The following is a 23752-nucleotide window of genomic DNA, read 5'->3' as shown; positions in this document are numbered from 1 at the left end:
AGTGTGTCAGTGAGTAATGAGTACACCTGCGTGTCTGCGCTGTGACCTGGAAAGTATGTTAGTGAGTAATGAGTACACCTGTGTCTGCGCTGTAACCTGGGAAGTGTCCGTGAGTAATTACACCTGTGTGTCTGCGCTGTGACCTGGGAAGTGTGTCAGTGAGCAATGAGTACACCTGTGTGTCTGCGCTGTGACCTGGGAAGTGTGTCAGTGAGTAAAGAGTACACCTGTGTGTCTGCGCTGTGACCTGGGAATTGGGTCAGTGAGCAATGAGTACACCTGTGTGTCTGTGCGGTGACCTGGGAAGTATGTTAGTGAGTAATGAGTACACCTGTGTGTCTGTGCTGTGACCTGGGAAGTGTGTCAGTGAGTAATGAGTACACCTGTGTGTCTGCGCTGTGACCTGGGAAGTGTGTCAGTGAGTAATGAGTGCACCTGTGTGTCTGCGCTGTGACCTGGGAAGTGGGTCAGTGAGTAATGAGTACACTTGTGTGTCTGCGCTGTGACCTGGGTAGTATATTAGTGAGTAATGAGTACACCTGTGTGTCTGCGTAGTTACCTGGGAAGTGTGTCAGTGAGTAATGAGTACACCTGTGTGTTTGCCCAGTGACCTGGGAAGTGTGTCAGTGAGTAATGAGTACACCTGTGTGTTTGCCGGGTGACCTGGAAAGTGTGTCAGTGATTAATGAGTACACCTGTGTGTGTCTGCCCGGTGACGTTGCTGCTGTGTGCAGACGGGGTGTGTGTGTGTGTGCCAGGGGTGGGTGTGCAGGACGGTGGGGTGTGCAGGCCGGGGGGGGGGGGGGAAGCAGGTTGCTGCTGCTGCTGTGTGCAGGCAGGGGGGGGGTGGTGGTGTGTGTGTGTCAGTGGTGGGTGTGCAGGACGGTGTGGTGTGCAGGCCGGGGGGAGCGGGTTGCTGCTGCCTTGTGCACCCCCCCCCCTAAGTTATTATAGACAACCTCCTCCTCTCCCCCTCCTTCCCCAGACTTGCTTGCATCCCCCTCCCACATGTGACATACCTGTGGCGCCTGACACTCACAGGGCAGTCTTGCTTCACCCGGCCAGCGGCAGATTGGAAATGCCTGAGAGGAGCTACAGCCAGCCCAGAGCTTTACTATAAAGGAGGAGGCAGCTCTGCCGAGTCACAGCTGCATCATGCTTCTCTCCTCTCAGGCTGTGACCATGTGACTCTGTCTGCGACTCCAGGTCAGCCTGAGAGGAGGCAGAGCTGCTCCACCTGGCTGCTAGAGGCTGCTATGTCAGCACCACAGATCTGCAGCTGCGCAGACTTAATTTATTCACTGCACTCCCTTCCGCCCCCATCGGCGCTGGCTGAGCTACATGTGTCTGTGAGTATTATAGGTGTGTGGTATTGCGGGGGGTGTAGTGCAGGCAGGCAGGGGCGAATATGTGTGTATTATCTCTTATACATTAGGCTACATGTGTGTGTATTATGTGTGGTGTGTGTGTATATAAGGCTGGGTGGAGTTTCATGTGTGACCCTGTCCAGCGTTATACACACACTCTCAGGATGATTAACACATGTAGCCAAATATATAAGAGATTGCTCTACCTTTGTTGGGTACAGTCACTCTTTTACATATTAAACATATCTTGAAAATGTACTTTTGAGTTTGCAAAGTTGATTGAGAGCTAGAGTAGTCCCACTAACAATAGACAAAATGTCGCAGTTGTGAGAGGGCAACAGATCTGGCTGCTTTAAGCCCTATAGGCTGGCCTACCTATCTAAAATATTGTGCAAGGAACATATCTAGTTAATAATTGGGACTCAATGACTGATTCTTCTTGTGGATAAAAGTTTTAGGAAAGAGCTGCCCTCTGAAGAGCTCTGTGATTGAGGAGTTGTGGTGGTGGTGAGAGGAAGGGGGGTTGGATCACAGCAGTAGCGCACGCAGGGGGGGTTTCTGAGTACCCAGAAACCCCCCTAGGAGTCTAAGGGCCCTCAGCTGAAAGCTGAGGGTCCCCTCTTTCCATGGGTATAAGAATTGTAAAAATCGGCCCTTGGGAACCGGAGATATCTGACTTCAAAGCAGTGGTCCCCATCCAAGCCTGTTAATTGCTCTTCCCAGTCAGATATTTCTGAGGATATATTCCAAAAGCTGGGACTCTCCCCCTTTGAACGACACTAGCAGCTTGTCTCTACTTTTCCCAGAACCAGAGATATCAGCCTTCCAGCAGCTGGTTACTGCTCCAGCTCCACACACCTGGTATGTAGTTTTATATTCTCGTTGGCAGATTGCTCTGCCTCCTGAACTCTGATCCCCTAGTCCCCAAAACCATTTGGTAGCTGGGATTCTCTAGTTTTCAATTCCATTAAAATCTAAGAAATCTATTTCTGGGAACTGGAGATATCTGCAGTCAAGCAAGCTGTCCTCCCACCAGAAAATTATGTATAATAAGCCCACTCCACTATACACCCCTCCTCTGCATATTAAACATCCTCTACCACCCTGGAAGTTATGTATCAGGGCCCCTTCATTCAGCCCAATGCCCCCTTCTCCCACCCCATCTCCCACCATCTGTGCAGTAAAGGGGTAATTAGTGGAAATTACTGAGTCATCCTACATGCTGAGTGGTTGATATAATACCCCCACCCACCCCCGGGACATCAAAGCTTCCCCCACCCCTACCGCTGGAGGATCAGTAGGGGCCCCAATACATTGCTATGCCCAGGGTTCTACACTGCTGTTGACGCCCCTGTATGTATGTATGTATGTATATGTATGTATGTATGTATATAGTACGGTGTGCGAGCCGGCACTCCCTTAACGATATCAAAGTGCCCCAGGTGCCATCCAACAAATACTGGATATGTGCAAAAAACTGGTGTCACTCCGAGGGCTTGTAATCAGGAAAACTTCTTTTATATATATGCAAAAAAACGTCTACACCAACATGTCACAAAGTCGACGTTTCAATGTCGCTAAGACATTTTTTTCAAGACAAGACATGCAAAGGTGCATACACAGAGAATACTGGTACAGACATCTTAAATAAGCACTTACCAAGCGCGGTCCGCCCGGCGGCTGGGTGCACGCCGTCACGCCCCCACGATGAGGAGTCCCGGAGTACTGACGTCAGCGTCCTGCTCCCGTTGCCTGGGAGACACCTGATGCTAACGTCCCCAGCCGCCGGACGGCATCCCGCAATTACAGTGTAATCTGGAGGATACACAAAAAACAATACAATGAACTACTGTGCCTCAAAACTGTTTGGCACAAATACTGATAGCATGCAGATAGTGATATGACAGCGCCACTGAGAACAAAATGGTCACAGACATAACAATGTGAAACTGCAATGAAAATACATTAATACAGGACGCTCCAATTAAAACGTTCATTGAGTCCCAATGGTTTACATGTCTGCAACTTATAAATCCAACGGGCCTCCATTTTAAGGAGGGCTCCATCTCGATCACCCCCTCTACGAAAGGGGGGGACATGGTCAATGAGAATGAATTTCAAGTCACTGATGGTATGACCTGCCTCTAAAAAGTGGCGGGCCACCGGTTGGTCTGCTGTTTTTGACCTGATGGCATTGGATATAGCTGAGCGATGCAAGGCCATCCTATCACGGATAGTGCGGATGGTTTTGCCAACATAATGTAGGTGGCAAGGGCAATATAATAAATAAATAACATGTGTTGTCAGACACGTGAGAACATGTCTGATTGGGATACTTTTTTTAGTAATGGGGTGCAGAAATGATTTGCACACTACTAGATTGCGGCAAGTAGTACAACTTAAACACCTATAGCAACCCGGGGGTTTGGTCAGAAAATTATGAGGTTGGGGTGGCACATCAAACCCCGTGATGTCGGTATGAACCACCCGGTCTTTAATATTCCGACCACGGGTATAACAAGCCATGGGTCTCTTGTTATGTAGTATGGGGAGAGCTGCGTCCGTTTTGACTATGGGCCACAGGGCTGTGGTTGCCCTTTGTACCACTGGGCTGGACGTGGTAAATTCTTGTTTCCAGGGGAGCACATTATCCTGTATGTATATATATATTTTTTATTTATTTATTATTATTATTATTTATATACATTTGGTCTATCTATAATACTTTAACTGACCCGGCATATACTGGGTCACCTAAGTGTCCATCTCCATGCTTTGCTCCGCCCCTCTGGAAACCCCCTTCTGAAAATCCTGCGTTTGCCACTGCACAGGCCTTCCTAGTTTCAGGCCGCTACTTGACTGAGTGTCCACTTTGGCCAGATAAGAAGAGGATGTTATGATGTGGAATGAGCTGACAGGGACACAGCTGCCGAACAGGACAAATGTCATCCTCTGTAGAAAGCAGTGCTGCTTCCTGGCACCACACATAGTATTCTTACTTATTTTGTTCCTATAGAGGTCGGTTTATCATTGCTATGGGTCTAGTAGTTGATGGATGTATACCACAATGCTTTAAAAGTATGACTGGGGCAGGTGTCGGGCTTGGATAGTCACAACATGGTTTGGCTTACTTACATTTGCAAGTTGAAGGTCTGGTGAACTTTCCATTGTGTCTTTGTAGAGGAAAGCTACATTTGGGTGGTGATTATACGGATTTCCAGAGATAGGTGCCCGAGTATATGCACCAAGCCCACTCCATAGAGAGACAGTATGGTGAAGACAGACTTCATGTGAGATTACATTAGGAGAAACAATTCTTTTGTTTTTAAATCAATGTGTCATGTTTGCATCTTCAGCATGGATGGATTTGCCTGCAGTTCTGTGTAGGGGCTGCAGTTATCTCTAGTGAGGAGACTTAATTGCAGATCATGTTGTGAGCTATTCAGCTCCTGATTGCTGATGTGAGGGCACAGTGAGATAGGTGCTTCAGTCACTGTTGCAGCTGATTTCTTTATTTCTGCTTGGCAAAATAATTTTTTATTACGATGTTTCTTAATTACAGTTTTTAGATATTTATGGCTGCTGTCTAAGGTACTTGGTCTCATCAATATCCGGGGAGCAGGTTAAGATTCAGCAGAAACATAATGGAATATATCTCTGGAAGAATCACATACTGAGCAGCTGGCACTCTGGAATGACTTAATGACATCTGAAATATCCAACTTATATCATGTGCATTGTTGGTGGTAAATTAGGGAGCATGCGGAAATTTACAATCCCTTTTCAACAGTATAATAACCAGTGTTCAGAATTTACTACCAGTGGGAAAGAACAACAGTTTCCTTTCCATTATGGGGCATATTCAATTAAATGCATAGTTTTTCCGGCAAAATTTTATGTGCTCTTGCGAATCCTGCATTGTACAATTGAATGAATTGAGAGCAATCATTTTTCTGGTAATAACTTTCCAAAAAGTGCAGATTTAAAAAAAGAAAGAAAAAAAACATGTACCAGAAAAACTTAAAAAATAACCATCTGTAGTAGATAGTAATATAGATTCCTGTTGCTGTCACAAAGAAAAAATATATTTTGGGCTTTTAAAAAAGTCGTATTATTTCAGTTTTATAGATCTTATTTTATGGTACATAACTACTGTCATAAAATTTGGGATGGCATAAAAATGTACAAATAAAGTGGTATTAGTGGTCAGTTAACGCCACTTTAAATACAAAAAAACCTGTAAATCCAAATTGCAAAGTGTAAAATACCTGTCCCATTCATACACCAACCCTATACCTGTCCCACATATTTTAACCCCTTATTCTGCACTTTGGAATTCATACTGTACCAATAATGGTAAGTAATGATTGGCCCAAGATTCATTTACAACGTAAAATGGTCTCATTAGTCATTAAAGGAGGGGGGGAAGGGGGGTTGTTAAGGTATCCAAAGGGTTTTGAACCAAGTTGTGCCATTCTTACCATATAATACATTTTTTGTTGTTAAAACTGCTCCTTTTCTAAGGCGGCAAGGAAACAAAAATGAGTTCCTATAGAAATTACAGTGGCTACAATTCTCACATCTAATTGAATAGAAAAAACCCTGTAGTTGCATAAAATGTTGTATGCCAAGTAGAAAATATGAACTGCATTCTTTGGAATTATATTTGTAGTGAGACGACCCCTGCAAAAGAAAAAATACCAATATTCTAAGGGGGAAATTTACTAAGAATACGAATACAAAAAATTGTATTCGTATTCTTGCTACGAATGAATACGACTGCATACGTCGTATGAAATTACAAAGCAGTCAAATACAACTGCTTTATAACCCTCCGATGTCCTATTAATTCGTATTAATGGCCGTATATACGGCCGCTAATACGAATTAGTGTAGGCAGTCTGCATGGATCAGTCAGATCCGTGCAGGCTGCAAGGTGTAAAAAAAAAAATAGAAAAATAAATAAATAAATAAAAAAACGGCGGGGGGTTCCCCCCCAGAGCTGTAACCAGCACCAGGCTAAAAGAGCCGGGGCCGGTAATAAAAAAATCAGGAAACCCGACAAATAGGGGTTCCCCGATTTTTTAAAACCAGCCCCAGGCTCCAGGTCTGGGGTTGGTTCCCAAAATACGGGGGACAAAATGACTAGGGGTCCCCCGTATTTTAAGAACCAGCCCCAGGCCAAACCACTCAGCAGGGTAATGTCACAGCCGGGGGACACTTATTATATAAGGTCCCGCGGCCAAAACATCACCCTACCGACCAGTCAGCCTGGCCAGGCCCCCCCCCTCCAGGACTTACCTGACCAGGCTGAAGCCTGGTGCTGTCCTCGATGCCCCTGGGCGGTGGGCATCGAGCTGATTTCAGTGTAAAAAATAGAATAAAAAACTATTGTTTTTTACTGTGGAACTATGAGCCCCAGCAAGCCTCCCCCGCAAGCTGGGACTTGGAGAACCACAAGTTTCAGCCTGCGGGGCATTAAAGGGCCCGCTGGCACTTGTAGTTCCACAGTAAAAAAATAGTTAAATAAATACACACTGACACACAATAAAAATAAAACTTTCATACATCCAAAGCCCATACATACTGATACTTACCTATCTTGAGACGGTAGGTAGGTCCCTGGGTCTTGGTCCAGTGCCTTGTCCTGGTCCGGATCCATGTCGGCATTTGGCTCCATGTTGATGTCCATGTCGGCGGCGTCTGTTGGCATCCATCCGGGTCCGAAGAAATCCATGGGGGACCTGTGGAAGGAAATCCAACTCACCCAGGTCCTCCTGTGAAGATCTGTCGTCTTGATCCGCCGTAGTCCTGGTCTTCTGTCATCTTCTGTGACATGCCGGCGACTCCAGCAGCTCCCCGCATTGGACTGATGAGAGGCACAGAGATCTTTCATCTTCCGCGCCTCTCCATAGAATGATTCTATTGGCCACCTAGCAGCCAATCATGAGCCAAGAATACGAAAATACGTATTTTTGGCATAGTAAATGCCAAAAATACGTATACACCCCCAAAAATTTTATTTTCGTATGAAAATACGATTTTTTTCCACAATTTATTTTTAGTAAATTTACCCCATTATGCAATAGTTAAATCACACACACGTATCAGAACATCTTTATTGATAGTAACTTCCGTTCCCCTCCACCCCCCCATTTCTTTTCCCGCATCCTTCTCCACCCCCCCTTCCAACTTTTCCCTTCACTTCAATTTCCTTCTGCACCTCACACCACACCCTCCCTGAGTGCGCTATCCATACCCACGCAGTAATGGTCCTGGTTTTAGAAATTCAGGGAACAAAAAGCAACATAACCAGCACCGGGCCCAAACAGCCGACAGGGTAATGCCACAGCCGGGAAAACTTTTCATGCAAGTTTCCCCAGCCGAAGTATTCATCCAAAGTATGTTGTGGAACTACAATATTATTAACTATTTATAAGCCCGGTGCCCACCGCCCCAGGGGCATCGGGCACAGCCCTGGGCTTCAGCCTCGGCAGGGTTGACTTTATTGGAGGGGTCCCCACTCCTCCAGGGTCCCTGCCCGAGCTGACCAGCCGGGGATGAATTCTTTTTGCCAGGGGAACTTGCATAGAAAGTTTCCCCAAGCTGTGGCATTACCCTGTTGGCTGTTTGGTCCTGGTGCTGGTTGCCTAAATACGGGGGACCCCTACTCATTTTGTCCCCCGTATTTTGGGAACCAGGACCGGCGCTTGAGCCTGGTGCTGGTTTTAGAAATCCTGGGGATCCCCTATGTTTTTTGTCCCATGAATTTCTAAAACCAGGACCGGTTCTTTGAGCCCAGGGCTGATTATGCTCAGGAGGGGGGACCACACGCCGTTTTTTTTGTTTGTTTGTTTTCACTTTTACACATTTTTTGGGACAGAACCATGCACAGACCAGTGCGATCATCGGTATGTTGAACTTGGTCTATATGTATTGTGATTTTTGGTAATGTTTTCCAAAAACGCATCCTAATAAATTTGCGAGTTGTATACTTTATAATTGGAAAACATCTGGATGCGAATTGAAGTGTGAGGAAAAAATCGACAGGTCAAAATGTGTGATTTTTGTGGCAAAAAGTGATATTTTTACCGCAATTCGCATCCTATTATATGTGGGATTTGAGGAAACATGTGAATTTGGCCGTTTTATTTACTAAAAATCGCAAAAGTCTAAATACTATATCTCATCCTATTAAATGTCACCCATTGCCTTGACATTATTTTAAATATATATAAAATGATATAAGCTATATAAACTTCAAGCATGGTTTTTTGGTAATTTGGTATTAAAATAAATGGATTTAATATGTAAGAAGAAAGAACATGACTTCTTTACATGTTTGGCACCTCTATTATAACTAGCAACCTTTCTTAATGCTAATTCAATTAAGAATTCATTGGAAACCTTTCCAAAACAATAGCGTGTGATCTCAAGTGCTTTCACTGTGACAGTATTTCCGATGGTAAATATTTATACTGTATTTAAAAAAAAATGTGCACTTCTAAATGGAAGTCATATCTCATTGTCTACAAGTAACACGAAGCCCCAGGTGGGAAAAATACAAAAGAGGGATTAGCCGATAAGACTATATAAAGCATAAGACTAAAAAAGCTTTTTCTAGTTTCTTGCCAATTATAAGCGACAAGTCTCATTAGCAATATTAACATTCCATAGAAATGTGGTTTAGCATAATGCATGATGAATGCGGCACTGTACAGGCACTTTGTCAGGGTGATTGCACGGGAGTACATGGAGCCCGATCCAAGAGTCAGGAGGTATTTAACATACTGTACTTTATCCAAGATGTTCTGTACACAGGCACATTTTTACAGAGAATCCCCCATGTGAAGAAATGATTCACAAATACAGAGAAAAGTACTAGCGAGATTAACTCCATATTAGAAGGAATAAAGAAAGTAAATCTGTATGGAATACAGAGGGAACTAGGAACTTTAAAAGAACACTCCCTGTGCAATTATTGACATGAAAAGTAAGAAGACAGCACAAGAATACACACGAGTCATCATTATACTGTGGCTCTAAATAGGAATCTACTATTTGTAACAGCAGTATTTATTTTTCGTGTTGACAGCATTCAATAAAAAGAATGAAAAACTATTCAAAAACAGTCCCTGTCCAATTACTTATGTGACAAGTAAGAAGACAGCACACAAATACATGAGTCGTTGATATATGTAACCCATACTTGCCTACTTTTAAAAACGAGTTTCAGGGGAGATTAAAGTTGGTAATAGCAAAGTGCCCTCATTGAGGGGGTGTGTCATGCTCCACCCAAAGGGCGTGTCTAGTTCCATATATGGCGATATTGTGAAAAGAGATTGTCAAAGAGGCATCTAGAAGCGTGGGTGTGTACTGATATATATGAGTGGAATATTTAAAAATGACTTCTATGCAAATGTGGATGAGCCCTAAAGCAGTTAGTAAGAGCTACTATACTTGGTAAAGTGCTGGGAAATGGTGCTGATGATTCAGTGTAAATGTATCTATCTCTCGTTCCCTTTTCCCCAAAAAATGTAAAAGTGTAATGTGGGCTAGGTGAAATTAGGGAGATTGCTAGACTAATGAGGGAGAGAGGGAGATTGCTGTTATTTCAGGGAGTCACAGAAAAAGGGGGTACTAATGACCGGCACCCCCCCCCCCCCCCGTAACAAGTGCACCCTCTTGATTTTCTAATATTCCTTGCCTCCGCGCTGTGAGGGAGGGAAGGGAGCACATCCTCTTCCCTGCCAGCCGGTCTACTGGGTGGAAGGCGGAGCTGCTGACCGGAAGACGCCAGGGTGAGAGAGGAGGAATCGTCATCGCTGCTGCCGTCATCGCGCCGGAGCCACACCAGGGGGGAGGGGGGGTTGAGGAGGATACGGCTGCAGGTGACTGAAGGCGCTGCAGCCCAGAGCCGCATCATGAGGTGGGGAGAAGAGGGAGCACATGAGGACACACTGCTGCCCGGAGCCGCACCATGAAGGGGGTCTTTGCTACCCAGAAATGCTCCACACAGAGAGGAGGAGCTGCTGCCATTATCTGGTGAAGGAGAGAAAGTAATGGTGAGCATCCCAGCATCAATTTGTCAGTTTGTCTTTGCCCCCCCCCCAACTCTTCCCTCTGTCTATGCTGCCCCTCCATTCGTCTGTCAGTCTGTCCCCCAATATGGTACTGTCTATTCCCCCCTCCCCAATCCATCAATCTGTGCTCGCCCCTCCCCTCATCCATCTGTCTGTCTATATTGTTCTATCTGTCCATCTTTGCCCCCCCTGTCTGTCCTGTGTTGTATAATATGTAATGGGCATTATGGTGTATGGCATAATGTGAAATGGGCATCATGTGTGTCAAAAAATGTGTAATGGGCATCACAGTGTGTGGTAATGTATAATAGGTGCATCACGGTGTGTGGCATAATGTGTAATGGGCATCACGGTGTGGCATAATGTGTAATGGGAATCACGGTCTGAGACGTAATATGTAATGGGCATAACCGTGTGAGGCACAACTTTTAATGGGCATCATGGTGTGAGGCGCAACTTGTAATGGACATCACGGTGTGAGGAGCAACATGTAATGGGCATTATGGTGTGTGGCATCACGTGTGTCAAATAATGTGTAATGGGCATCACAGTGTGTGGCATAATGTGTAATAGGCATCATGGTGTGTGGCATAATGTGTAGTGGGCATCACAGTGTGTGGCATAATGTGTAATAGGCATCAAGGTGTGTGGCATAATGTGTAATGGGCATAACCATGTGAGGCACAACGTCTAATGGACATTACATTGTGAGGCACAGCTTGTAATGGGTATCACGTGTGAGGTGCAACATATAATGGGCATTATGGTGTGTGGCATAACGTGTAATCGGCATTAGGGCATATGGTATACTATGTAATGGCTGTGTGACGTGTAATAAGCATTACAGTGTAAATTTTTGGCGCGCACTGTCCCTATGGTCGCTATTTTACAAAAATTAGTCAAGCCCTGGAATGTGTAATGGGCATTACGATGTGTGGCATTATGTGGAATGTGCATTACTGTGTGATGGGCATTATGGTGTGCAGCATTACGTGGAAAGAGCATTATGTGGAATGGGCATTACTGTCCAATGCATTATATGTAATGGGCATTACTGTGCATGGCATTATGTGGAATGGGCATTACAGTGTAAATTTTTGCCGCGCACACACTGTCCCTATTTCTAGTGTTCTGAAGTGCATATAAATAAATAAGTCACCTATTTAGTTTGCACTGATGCCCATAGGTGGTGATGAACACGCCCTGTAGGTGGTGATGGACATGCCCCTCCAATGGTGCACCCCGTAAAAAAATGGGCTGCGCACACCTATGTTGGCGCTGCTTTGCCAAGCAGCAACATGGAAAAAGGGGGTGTCACCCCCTTACAAATATAGCTACAAATACAAGAATGGTTGCATTATATAGTAAATTCAGGTTATGCAATGAATTAAAAGAATAGTATTGTATTAATAACTTAGTAACGCTTAGAAGATAGGCTATATAGCCTCAAAAAAGGACATATAAGAAACATAATTTCCTTAAAATAAACAAGAATAGCTGCAAATATTTGTGCACATTTAAATGTTTTTTTTAATCACCTGTCCTCCTGCAGTGTCCCTTTTTTTTCGGGCCCAAAAAGATATAGTTCAGTGTCAGTGCTAACATTTGGCAAACATGCAGGAAGAGGGGTCATATATAGTTATATAAAGCCACTTACTGGGATGTTATTGCTGTCATGGTTGGCATCAGGGCCTGATTAAGCCTTCAGGACTTCCAGTCCCATCTCCTTAGCACTTCCTTAAGGTAGGATTCAGGAGGTTACAATCCTACCCCTTCCCCATAACACTTCTTGCAGGCAGAGAGAGGATAAAAGGAATGTCATCGTGCCTCACCCAATCAGGAGCTGATAGAGAGGTCAATGTACTGTACTGTAAGTCCATCATTCACACTGCTCTTGTAATGTAGGTGGGCATGTCCAACTACAGGAGACTCTGAGTATTACATATTTCAGATGCATCTCCATTTGCAGCTAGGTGGATATACAGTAGCTAGGCGGCAACTGGGTTTATTTACCTAATCTATGTGTTATTATGGCATTTAGGCAAACTATTTAGAATTGAGCATACACAGAGATCCCTTTGATTTCAGATGATATCTTGCACCAATGACACAGGTGCACTGATACTGCTTTAGGTCTAGTTTCACAAGCAGATGAATTGAGGCAAATTGGGCAACTTTGAATGTGGATGAAGATCCACATTTATTTCCAAGAATGTGATGCGGCCAATTTGTGGGTAATTCTGAATCAGGCCTACAGTACACAGCGGAAATGTCACATCCCCATTAACTTTTTAGGCATGGAATTGGCTTTCCAGGAACATTGCTCTCTTGGGAGTCTGTAAGGACTTACTCTATCTATAAGTCTGCTGAAAATTCAAGGCTATGATGTCAAGGTTTTCGGAAGCATGGTTTTCCGAAGCATCCTCATAAAGGCATATGGTCTGTAAATGATAAAACAGTGAAACAAAAGTCCACACTGGGTTACCATCTTTTGATTTTAAAATTCATATAGAGGGGGTAGGATAAGGGGCATGGTAACAACTGTAACATGTCATAAACATTTTATTTCTCCCATTTCAGACTCAACATGCCCCAATAAATGTGTTATATTTGTGATTGAAGCATTTTATTACAGTGGAAAACATACCCAGTGTAGGACTGGTCCACAGGCTCACGTAAGCGCCCACCTCCTTTTCAAATTCTAGAATCAAATGACACAATGTTACTCTATTAAAGCGTCAGTTACCCGATGGAGCTGGATGACTGATAAACATGGAGCTTAGGTTGATGTATATAACAACTTCACCAATATTAGACAAATAGTTAGACAAGCGTAAATGAGGACTGGCCACACCTCCTCTGGCAGTTGACCACATCCCTTAAGCATGGTCCCCTACAATTGCAGTCTTCCAGTGGGCCCTTCATGCCCCAGTCCAACACTGAACATACTTACCAATGTCTGCAACAGCTCCTCCTGGACAGGCCTTGGCCTCTACTTTTCAAGCCATGATTCGCATTGTTCAACCACCAGACCACCCACTTCTGTTAACAGGAGGCTAGCCAACTCTTTTTATAGGCCAAGAGAATCCCCCTATATAGAGCAGGGAAAAAGAAGACAAACAAACAAATCAATTAAATAATTTGGGGGCGAAATAAATAGATAAAATGGTTTAAGCATATTCGTCTTATATTTGGTATTTGGTGGATTGGTTCGTAGTTTCCTCTGTCATTGCCTTTTATATTGGAAATTTACGGTGTGGTGGTCATTATTTTGGTATTATACTACACATTAGGCTTATGCAGGGTCTTGGTGCTACACTGATTTGCTGGGTACTGGAACATTAAGGTGGATGTTGAAGCTACAGTATTAACCCTTTGAGTACCAAGTGAATTTGTCAAAATAGGTGCAAAAATTGGCAAGCAATCATTTCTATTCATCATAATGACCTGTAGTATTTACCTTACTGTATATAGATAATATACATTTTTTACACAACATTTTTTATTCGAATATACATAACAAATGTGAGCGATGCTAGAATTTTTAGCAGATAGTTTGCACATCTCACAGTGATGTTGGCACTCAAGGGTTAATATTCCACAATTAGCTGAACCAAAATGTATTACTATAGGAGCCCTTAATCCCATTTTTCTAACACTAGTTTTGACTGAGTATAGACAAGCCGTTCTCTTTTTTTTTTTTTTTTTTACTGGTATTACATCCTACTGTAGTTTAGATACATCATACAGTCCACAAATTGGCAATGATACTTATTCTGTCACCTAAATGTCTATTAATGGTATAAAGGGTGGACAGTGGTCGACATATGGAAAGGTCGGCATGAGTTTTTCAGGGTTTTTTTTTGGAGGGGGGGTCAATTTTTAGCTTTCATAACATGGGCCCCAAATTAATGTACCCCACCAGTTGCAAACACAGAATTTTTAGAGGTAGGTTTCCAAATGTAATCCAAAATCTTCCACTCTGGGATTCTGGGGGAGCGTTAACAGCACCGAAAATTAGATTTTTTGGTACTTATGTATTATCTGGGCTCCCATGTTAAATGCACGTCATTTTTTCATACCCCTACTATCCAACTACGCATGGAGTTGATCTTATATAGTGTGGCGAACGCAGCGAGCCCCGCGAGGGGACGCGGTCTCATAAGAAAAACGGGAGCCCAGATATTACATAAGTACCGATTTTTTTAAAAATATTTAACAGTACAGATGGCCTACAGCAGGGGTGGCCGGACTTTTACAACCCGGGATCTACTTTTTGTACATTTACATACCGGGGATCTACCGGCATTTCACCCTGTGTAAAATATACCCCTCCAAATGCAATACGTTATTTACACCTTATGCAACACGGAATTAGAGAAACCTCACATTACAGTATGCCACACATGACACAGGGAATGTGCATGAAATTCACATTCTTACACAGGGATTGGGCACGATATTCACGAGCTGACACAGGGAATGAGCCCGAAATTCACATTCTGACACGGAGAATGTGCCCGAAATTCACGTCTTGATACTGGGAATGAGGCCGAAAATCACATACTGACACAGGGAATGTGCCCAAAATTCACATTCTGATACAGGAAATGGGCACGAAATTCACATTCTGACACATGGAATGAGGCCGAAATTCACATGCTGACACAGGGAATGGGCACGAAAATTCACATGCTGACACGGGGAATGGGCACGAAATTCACATTCTGACACAGGGAATGAGCCCGAAATTCACAATCTGACACAGGGAATGAGGCCGAAATTATTTTTTTTCAGGGGCACAAAACTCCATCACAGGCAGCAACTGGGATGAACTTACATCTGTAAAGAGAGCTCCTCCCCCTTCCACAGCATAACAACACATAAAAACAAAACCCTTTGGAAAAACGTATTCCCCCACATGCACAGTGCACTTCGCTACCTGCCGCCGCTGAGCCTCCCTGCTGTCACTTACTGTGCGCACAGACTCTTGTCCCGCCGCAGCTGAGCCTCCAGTCTCGGCTGCTACATAACGCTCCCAGTCCTGTCCTGCCGCCACTGAGCCTCCCTGCTCCCTGTCCTGCCACAGCGGGCTGAACATACATGCTGCTGAAGTCGGCTCCAACATTTGCTTCACTCTTCCAGTGCGCGGGTGATGTCGCATGTGCACCCGCGCACTGCATGCCTGGGAACGCTGAAGCCTCTGTTCTGCCAGAGGCTTCAGCAGCTATGTGCTGCTGGGAATTTGATCGTGATCTACCCGCGGGACCTCCGCGATCGACGGGTAGATCGCGATCGACCTTTTGGCCACCCCTGGCCTACAGTATATGCTCTTTCAAACATTTAAATAAGATAATTGGTCAGGAAAAGGTTAGACATATAATAAATAAATACACAACAGAAACAGTACTGCACTTTCTAAGCCCCCAATCTCCCACTTCATGGTAAGGCTCCTGTCTCTTCCTCCTGGCAGCATGTTTGAGTGCTCAGATTCACACATACAGTATATGTGGTAGAAGAAGCTGCTTCCACTGGGCATGTGCAGTTGGGCATGTGCATTGATCATATTATATACCAGTGCTATTGTTATAATTTAAGGCACTTGCCAAGAGGAGGGGGGTTTCTGGGCAACCAGAAACCCCCCCCCCCCCAGACCCTCCACCCCCCCCCCCCCCACACACTTTTGCCTATGCCCACCACTGCACTTGCAATGCTTTGGGAAAGGTGCCTGACTCTGCTACTTCTGCACTTTGCACACTTTAACCAGAGTCTGTGTGGATTGTAAAGTATTAAAAAGTTCAAAAGAAGATTTAAAAACAAATCTAAGTCATGTTGACCTTTTTGTGTGTCGACCATTGCCAAGTCCACCATTGCCAAGACCACAGATCTGACTGATCCATGCATGCTTCTCCAAACACACGGCCCGAAAGCAGTTCTATTTAAAAATGCATTTTGAGCCGATTCATATCGGTGTTTGCAGAAATGAATCTTGGTAAATTTCCATGTTGTAGTGGTACCTATGTAAAGTGTTTCTGACCTTGGCTGATGGTGTCTTGATTCATACATGTGTTTTCTACGTTTTCTTTCTATGTTTTGTAAATTACCAAGTTGCATTTGAAAGCCAAGAATGCAATCTTGAATGAACAGAAATGGATGTAAATCACTGACCAGTGGCAGTCAGTCTGACTCATTATACTGCTGCCAACAGCAGGCCCCTTCCTTGTGACAAGCCCCATTGTGGCCCAAGCATAGCACAGCACAGCACCCATCACCCAGCAGGGCAGATTAAAGAAGCAGTCAGCAACACCCATTACCCATAGTGTTCCTCATCCAGAAACCCTCTCACAGCACAGCACACCTCATACAGGAACTCACTGCTAACCCAGAACCACACCCGTCAGACAAAACCCCTCACACAGCACAGTTCCCCTATCTGGTTGTATGTGTATCCTCCCCAGCAGATTTCATTGCTGCTCCTTCCTGAATTTGCTTGGCGGGGATGGCTGGCAGGCTGCTTGTAGTCTATGTAGTCTAGGCCTATGAGAGAAGGAGCTGCTTCAGCTGGACTAGCTCAGCAGCCCTCCTCCATGAAAAGCAGTCATATTTAATATGGGCAGCCAACGGCCTCTATTTACTGATTCCAGCATACCCAGACCACCCACTGGCAGCACCGTAGTTCTACAGCTGAGCCTCTAGAGACTCTTTGGCGCAATCACCAGCAGCTCAGCTAATATGTGCAAGAGCAGAACCGCTGGTGGTGCCGCCGACCATTGGTTGCCCCACTGATCACCAGTATTAACTTAGCCAGCCAATAGGTGTAGGCAAATGCCCTAGGCAATTGCTTAGTTTGAATATGCTTAGGGTTGGCCATAGAAGCCAATAGCAGTGCAAAAATCACACTCTGGTTAGCGCAGGTAGCAAAACAGCAGAGAAATTCCAATAGTACATAATGAGAAGTGGTATGTACATGGATATTTTCTGCCCTTATCATTTTTTACCTTTTATTAACTTAGTACAAAAACCCTACAGTATGTTGGTACTTTATCTCTCTAAGCTTTGATAAAAAAATATGGTACTTGTTTCCTAGCACGGCGCCAGCGATTTTTATCTCAAGCATCGGGACCTAAAAAATCGCGTTGATCGCATTGCATGCAACCAAATCGCATGCGATGCGATCGACACGATTTTTACATTGAAATCAATGTAAAATGGTCCCTGAGACCCAATTTTACATTAGGCTTAATGTAAAAAGCCCCCAAAACCCCAATTTTAATTGCATACCCCCCTCATGGGTGAAATGCCCCCCCATTGTTAACACCATCCCACGATGAACGCCAACCCGAAGTGTGGCGAGTGCAGCGAGCCTGTGAGGGGCGGCGGTACGCGTCCTCCGACCTTTTCATACCCCCACTATCCACGTCGGCGTGGAGTTGATTTTATAAAGTGTGGCGAGCGCAGCGAGCCCCGCGAGGGGACGCGCATAACTTCACAGGTATACGCATTATAATGGCATGCGATGGACGCGATCAACGCAATTCTATCATTGAAAGCTAAATTAACATTGAGCCCTATGTAAAATCGCGTTGATCGCGTTGCTCTCACCTCGCATGCCATTATAATGGCATGCGATGGACGTGATCAACGCGATTTTCTCATTGCCGGCAATAAAGCCACTTAATTGACAGAAAATCGCGTCGATCGCATACCTAAAGTTACCTTAACTTAAGGTATGCGATCTACCACGACGGGCGCCGTGCTAGGAAACAAATACCAAAAATATCAAGGAAACTCGAGACATATTGAACACTGGTTTTAATTAAACCAATGGCGCAGAGCTGTGAGGCAGAACCACTATGCCCTTACGGATGACCATCAATACTCATTAACCATGGACACCTGCGGACTGCGGTAAATAGTTTTATCATCAGTAGATGGTCAGGGGTGTGGCTGCGGTTGGCACATGTGCTATTGTGATCATTGATAGTTTGGCCCTTAGGGTGAAATTTAATAGAATGAGAGATTCAGAAAGTGAGAGATTTGGTAAGAAATCTCCAGTAAAAAGTGGCTATCATTTACACGGCAAAATCACACTGGTTTTGCAGTGTAAATGATTGCCACTTTAAAAAAAAAACCCGGAGATTTCTTACCAGATCACTTTCTGAATCTCTCACCCTATTAATTTCCACCCTGAGGGTCAGAAGCATAAATGATGAACTCTTCAGTAGCAGTATAAATAAGACATTATGAAAAATAATCACCCTCTTTTGTTTATCAGGTGAAGATCCTGTTATTATTTTTTAATTGCAGAAAACATTCTCAGTGTTCTATAATGGGTGTTCCGCACTCAGCCCTTATAAATATGCATGAACATAGATCAGAAAATGAATATGATAGTCTTTCAGCAAAAAAATGATTCCCTACTAGTGAAAGCTATGCCACATGTGGCTTTCTGAGTATGGAGGTTAATTGGCTGCTGTCAACCCTTGTTTTAGCGGATGAACGTCTTGATAAGAAATGTAAATTGTTGCAGCACGTCAGAAAACTGGGTAACGGCAGAAGACTTTTGGTGTCTTCCTTTGTTCTCGTCGTTTCCAAATAACTCTTTATCTAAATGCAAATGAGATTTTACTTTCTGATGAGGGCATTGTACATCCAAGCAATTCAGAGAAAGCACAATTACAGTCTTATTTCAGTTCTGATTTAGAATGTCTTTGTTAAGACTATGAGAGATCTTTTGTTGAGACACATGCTTCTTTCCTTACTTATATTCCGCGGCTGATGTGACTATCAAGATCCTTTGGTTTATGGCAGGCGGTGTCACGAAATTCTCAGTGAAATCGCTGTCTGTGTTGTTTAAAGGTTTTATCCATTTGCACAATATGACATTAGCAAAGATCTGTTAACAAGCCCCCTTTGTGCAGTTAAGTAACAAATATGATCTAATATGAATGTAACATATCAATGTAAATTGTAGTGGATACATTTATATAATTCTCATCATCCTCTTCATCATCTCCAGACTGGTAAGAATCAATCTTCATATTTAATACTGTTATTTGTTCATAAGGATGGCATTTCCTTCAGGGAAACATTATATAAGTAACTTAGGGCCGTATTTATCAAGTAATGTTTGCGGCTAAATCCCCGAAAACACCCGTTTTCGGGGGTTAGCCGCAAATATTAAGTATCTCCCTAATGTATCACAATCTTCCTGCTGCGATCCCTTCTGCAGCGCCGCTGGCCGCATCCCCCATAGGTTTCTATGGGGGATGCGAAGCTGCCTGATGTATCAACATCGGGCAGCCCGGCTTCACACCCCTGGGTTATCACCATTCTGATATGGCGATAACCCATTGTAGCCTATGGCTACACATTGCACTGCCCGAGCGGCAGTGTGGTCAGCGTGGTCGCGAGGGGGTGGGGGGGTGGTCAGCGCGTAACCATGCATGCGCAGACCCCCGTGTCCCTGCGCCTAGCAGGTGATAAATTGGGGCAAAATTATCGCATTTTACAATGCGATCCTGGGCGGTAATATTCCGGTCAATGATAAATGCGATCACTGATAAATGGGGCACTTAGCCTGAAACATCATCTGGTCTTGTGTTGTCCCTGCCTGGTCTGGCCCATTTCCAGCCACATAGCTCTCCTCTGGGTCCAACCATATTTCTGAGGGTTCCTCCCATTCAGCCCCTAGTGGCTACCATCTTGTTGAAGCCTGCTCAAATAACCTTAAGGGTGTGTCTGTCTATCAGCCGTATAGGCTTTGCCCTTGCAGATTGGGCACCCTATTTGAACCCCTTTGTACATAGAGCCAGATTTAGATCTCTTGGAACTCTAGGCAAGATACCAGTTTTGGTCCCCCCTCCCTCAAACAATTCATAGCACTATATTTTCCCTAATAACATACCCCAAACCTCTAAACTAGCCCCAATACAGTAACCTAAACTGCTACACCAACCATTATTCAAACCCCAAAACGACCCCATCAAGAACAGTGACAAGCGCTGAATGTAGTTGTTTACATTCGGCTCTTCTCATTCCCAAGTGTGCTATTGGCCGCCTAACGGCCAATCAGGAGCCCAGTTTCAGAAACTATCTATTATCTTCTAGAAAGTGCTAAATAAATAAAAAGTAGATTCTGATTGATTGACCATAGCAACATCCCATGATGAAATAGAACTCACATCTTAGTAAATTTCGTCCACAGTACACACTACCTACAAAAGACAAAATTGGCACTGAACCAGAATAAGACAAAATCCGTTCATTGCCATTCAGTAGATGCTTTGGTCTCAAAGTAAGTGACAGATGGGTTCTATTTCTAAATGACAGCCAAATCTCTACAAATACACAGATCCTTGAAATATGTCATATTTGAATTGTTCCGTGCTTTATTCTCAAGTTCTGCCTTGGCTATCCTTTTTTTGTTAACATATCGCCTTATGGCTAAAAATCCATATGTACAGCAATGGGATTTTGTCATTGTGCGCACAATGGGCCTAATTAATTTTTGTTTCGAAGCCATACAAACTATTTTGCAACTTCAGAAATATTTACTAAAGAAGAGCATTGACTGATAGGGTAACCCTATGGCCGTGCAGACTAAATGCGGCAATAGCGATGCTGGCGCCATGTTTCTCAGCATACATGATACCAGATGACTGCATGTACACGCCCAGAAAATGGCAATGACATGCATGCCTTCTTGCCTCCACTCCCTGTAAACTCCCTGTTTACACCTCCAAACCGTCTTTCTGTCAATCACTTTTCCATGAAATCCTGATAGTGAGCAGATAATCCTTCTGGACCTCAGATCAGGCAGCTGAGTGTCAATCATATCTAGTTTTGACTGATTTGGATTTTTTTCTGTCTAAAGGTCCATACACACTGGACGATTTTGTGTATGCTGACCGATGATGGTGAAAATGCTGGGCTGAAAATCGCTCAGTGCAAACACACTGAGCGGTTTGCCCGTTTTAGCGATTTTCCTGGGGGTGGACGACTTTCCATAGTAGGGCGCAATGGAAAGCCGTCCAACCTGTTGTTCATCTGCTGGTAAAATGATGCATAAGTGCTCACTGCTCATTGCTGGCCTGTACATGCTAGCCTGTACACACTGCGCGGCTTTTAAGCTAAAAGCAGCCCAAAAGACAAAACTGAGCTGCTTTCTGCCATTGTATATGGACCTTACGATCTCGATGTTCATATTTTATCACTCCTCTGACTGTCAGGTCTGGCTTTGGCTCCCTTACTTTTAGATCCTGATTTTGTATCAGCCTTCAGGTCTGGGTTTGCCTCTGTTTTTTAAATCTTGATTTATATGTCTGTTCTTCAGATCTATGTAACCATTATATTAGAAATTGTCTGTTTGACTCTCAGGTCTGGCTCTTTCTTCTGTCCCAGGTTCAGATGTACTGCTCTAATTATCAGGCCTGTATTTGTCTCTTACTTTTCGATCAGGTTTAAAGGTTCATACCTTAAGCCCCGTTAAGGGTCTGTATTTGTCTCTTTAAATACAGTATTAACTAATTTGTCTTCCGATCTGGATTTATCTGTCTGTCCATCATATTAGGTTTTGTCTATCTGACTCTCTGATCTGGATTTAACTGTCTGTCCATTATATTAGGTTTTGTCTATCTGACTCACTGATCTGGATTTTATTTCTCTCTTAAATCGAATCTAATTCGCCAGGGAATTTTCTCACTGGAGGGCGGCCAGGAGGCGGTCGCTGGAGACTACCTAGTATTTTATGGGCATGAAAACACAGGGCGGACACCTGCTAACGCAGGCTTGACTATTCTTGCTTGGGGCAGGACATCAAATGATGTCAGCACCTGCCCCAAATTTGTTGGGAAGTGCACGCTGGAAAGGTCAGTCCAAGCTGTCTTTTCTTAGACAACACAAAATGACTATCACTCACAATAAATGTTTGAGATTATTATTATTACAATGTTGAGCTTATAATTACAGTATACAAATGCTCAAAGAACTTATCAAGGTACGCATGATCCCTTCCCAAATAGATAGTACATCGTCAATGTAGCATCACCATGTCACCAGGCTGTCACCAAGCTTGGGCCCACTCCATACTGCGCTAGCCTCTTACTATATGCCATAAAATAATTGTCATAGCTTGGCACAGCTTTATGGCAAAGTGGGAGGCTAGCTCAGTGTAGTGTGGCCACCAGATTGGTGTTATCCTGGTGCCATGGTGATGTTATATCGACAGTGTATTATTTATTTGGGAGACAGATCAAAAAGTGATTATACTGGTCCAATTTAGGGTACAAAAACCTTTCTGTGCATGCTTCTCACTGTAAGGTGAGTACCTGTGGAGCATTGGGGCAGATGTTTTTAGCTTGGAGAAGAGAAAAACTGCAGATAAAGCGGAGATAAAATGGAAGGAGATAATGCACTGGCCAATCAACTCCTGTCATATTTCAAATGCAACTGATTGGCTAGTGCGTTATCTCCTTCCTCTTTATCTTCACTTTTTATCTCCACTTTATCTCTTTGCCAGGCTTAATACATCTGCCCCATTGACGGTTAGCAGTACCTGCCTGGCAATTGATGAAACCAATTGTTTTATACTCTCACTGTTCTATGTGAGCATAAAAATCTCATCAGGATAGAAAGCAGAAATAATGTCTCTCAAGGACATTGTGATTATTTTGGACCATTCATTCACACTGTACTGATTTGTATTGAAATGATCCAAATGTACAGTTTGCTTTAATATTGTATTTGCTTATACGAGTTTATCATAAATGTTACAATTTGCAGGAATTACAGTTTAATTATAAAGTATAAGAAGATATGCTCATGTGTTCAGGGCCGGTGCAAGGTTTTCTGGCGCCCTAGGCAAAATTTCTGCATTCTGTGCGCCCCCCCCCCCCCCACACACACACACATCGCCAATTACCCACTTTCCTAACAAATCAGGTGAAAGTTCTTAGGCAGCATCTTATGTTTCTTAGCCGCCATTCACACATATCCATACACTGCCTCTCTCATATATCCATTCTTACATATCCATACACTGCCTCTCTCATATATCCATTCACACATATCCATACACTGCCTCTCTCATATATCCATTCATACATATCCATACACTGCCTCTCTCATATATCCATTCATACATATCCATACACTGCCTCTCTCATATATCCATTCATACATATCCATACACTGCCTCTCTCATATATCCATTCATACATATCCATACATAGCCTCTCTCATATATCCATTCATACATATCCATACATAGCCTCTCTCATATATCCATTCATACATATCCAT

Source organism: Crinia signifera, chromosome 2 (assembly GCF_055691185.1).
Source record: "Crinia signifera chromosome 2, ASM5569118v1, whole genome shotgun sequence".
NCBI classification, from domain to species: Eukaryota; Metazoa; Chordata; class Amphibia; order Anura; family Myobatrachidae; genus Crinia; species Crinia signifera.
This window is presented reverse-complemented; position numbering follows the sequence as displayed.